This window comes from Chelonoidis abingdonii, chromosome 11 (assembly GCF_003597395.2).
Source record: "Chelonoidis abingdonii isolate Lonesome George chromosome 11, CheloAbing_2.0, whole genome shotgun sequence".
Taxonomy (NCBI): Eukaryota; Metazoa; Chordata; order Testudines; family Testudinidae; genus Chelonoidis; species Chelonoidis abingdonii.
The window spans coordinates 62,194,215-62,196,908 of NC_133779.1; positions in this window are offsets into that span (position 1 = coordinate 62,194,215).

Below are 2,694 nucleotides of genomic sequence, written 5' to 3' on the forward strand. Positions count from 1 at the left end.
AAGAGAGAGATCCCAACCGGCAGGAAAGTAGCGAGACTTACGGAATCCGTATCGGCGCGGGGGGGCCCCGCGCTCTGGCTGCCTGCGCCACCCGGCTCGGGGGGGGCCGCCCCTGCCGCTCGGGTCCCCCCAAGTCCGCAATCCCGGGCAGGGCGAACCGGCGGGGGCGCAGTGAGGGGCCCAGGCGTCAAGCGCCCCCTCAGTTGCAGGGGTGAGAACTGCCCGGTAGAAGAGAAAAACGCCCCATGTCCGTCTGTCTGCACGGGGGGGCCGCCCCGAATCTCCCTCGAACCGCAGCCCACGCTCGCCCCTACGGGGGGGCCGACCGCCCCCCCGATCGCAGCCCTCCGGCCTGATCTCCGGGGCGAGGTTCAAAATCCCGATTTTTCCGCCGGGGCGCGAGCAGCAGGATGCGGGGGAGCGGGGGGGCGCTTCAGGAGCCCCAAGTCAGCCGAGGCCTGCGCAGTCGCGGCGACGGTGGGGGGGGAATGAAGGGTAGAGCGGAGATGGGGGCGGAGAAAGGGAGGGGCCGGGATGAAGAAAAGGGGGGATCGGGGCGGGCCGGACCCCGTCAGGGGCGGGGTTCTACGGCCTGGTGGAGGAGGGGGGTGGAGAGACCACCCCCCTTTGCATGGGTCGGGGCGGCCGGGGGCTGCTGGGAGCGCGCCGGCTCGGGGGGCGGCTGGTCTGGGGGGGCTCAGAGGGCTCTAAAAGGGGCGGCTGGCTGCGGGGGTCCGGGGGGTTTCCTCATTTAGATCCTGCCGCGCTCGCGGGCGCGAGCTAAATCCTGATCAGCCCGGCATGCGACCCGGCCCCGGCGGGGGCGGGGGTCTCTGGGAGCCGCTGGAAGAACTGACGGGGGCGGGGGCGGAAATGGCTTCAACACCACAGCTCCCATCAGGCGAGGCAGGAACAAGGGAAATAGGGGCACGCTGGGGAGCTCGCAGCGCCTGGGCCCTGGCTGGGCACGCTAGGGGAAGCGCGCAGCACAGGGGACCCCGGCTGGGCACTGCTGGAAGCTCGCAGCGCCTGGGCCCCGGCTGGCAACTGGCTGGGGGGAAGCTGCAGCACCAGGGGCCCGGCTGGGCACTTGCTGGCGAAGCTCGCAGCACCCTGGGGTCCCGGCCGCACGCTGGGGACAGCTCACAGCAACCAGAGCTCGCTGTAGGAAGCTCGCAGTGCCAGTTCCCCACAGGGTGCACGCCTGGGGGGAACTGCAGGGCTAGGTCCGGCGGGGACTGCTCGTGGGAAGCTTCAGCATCCAGGGCACTGCTGTGGGAGCTCGCAGCGCCTGGGCCCGGCTGGACACCTGCTGTGGGAAGCTCGCAGCACCAGGGCCTCGCTGGACACTGCTGGGGAGCGGCAATACATGAGATCCAAGACCAGCATCAGGATGTGGGCCGAGGGCCTTGGGGTGCAGCTCCCTTGCGGGGTGGTGACGTCGTGCTCAGTAGACACTGAGAGGGACAGGGACATGGGGTTAGAGCTGGGGGGGGGGCCCTGGGCAGGACTCCGGGTCTCCCCGGGAGAATGGGGCTGGTGGGTTGGGGGGGGGGGACGGAGCCAGGACCCTGGTCTCTCCCCAGCTCTGGGAGGGAAGTGAGCTGGTGGATGAGGGAGGGAGGCTGGACCAGGTCCGGGGTTCTCTCTGGGGTCGGCCATTCCCCCCAGGGCACAGTCTAAGAGCTGTCATGGGGATCGTCCGCCTGCCGCCTTTCTCCCAGGTCTACTAGCTGCACCCACACTCTTTGGCAAATGGCACAAGAAGTGGAGGGCAAAATGTGAAGGTGCAGCCACTCGGAGCGGCAGGGGCGGTTATACAGGGACCCCTTGGCACGGGAGCAGCCCTGGAGGGGAGTACCCAGGTAATTGTCATGTCAGTGGGGGACAAGTGAGGGGACGCAGTCCCCTGCTGGAAGTCGATGGGGAGGGAGGGGGGCAGATGGAAAGACCTGGGGGGGACAGTGCCTGAGGCCGGGTCAGCTCCGACCTGGGGCTCCAGGATCCTGGGTTGGGGGCTCCTGCCTGACAGACGGGGGGGATGGTCAGGGGTGAGCAACCTGGGAGCTCTCATGTGGGGGCACGCACAAAGAGCCCCCAGCAACGCCAGGGCCTGGCAACGGGGGCCCTCAACGGAGGGGTCCAGGAGGGGTGGCAGGGATTGGGGGAGTCAGGAGCCCGCCCCTCAGGATTCCCAAGACTCTAGCCACCAGGAAAAGCAGAAAGGTTAGTCAGTACCACAGGAAACAAGCAGGCCAGACGGGTCTTGCAGCACAGGCATGATGCCTCCCAACTGGGTCCACTGGAGCCCAGAGCCCCAACAGCCCTTGGGGGGTCAGAGCCCTGGTCCTGCTCCCCCATGCCCGCAGCGAGCCCTGAAACCCGCTCACCCCCCAGCGTCTCCTCCCCGCCCTTGTCCTGCTTCCCGGGCAGAGGTCCCAGCCCTCCCCCTCCCGAGTTCTCACCGTTACCTCTCAGGGTCCCCTCCTCCCCGGCCAGTCTCCGCCCCCCCAATGCAGCTCGTCCTGCCCCCCCCCCCCGCCTTCGCTGGGCCCCGGCCCCCGCTTTTCTCTCTGCTCCGTCCTCGGCGCCTCCAGCTCGGCCTGACCCCTCCCCCGGCCTGTCTCCATCGCCCCCTTCCGCTGGGGGGGACCCCCGGTGCCCCCCCGTTAGCCCCAAACCCAGGGCTGAGCA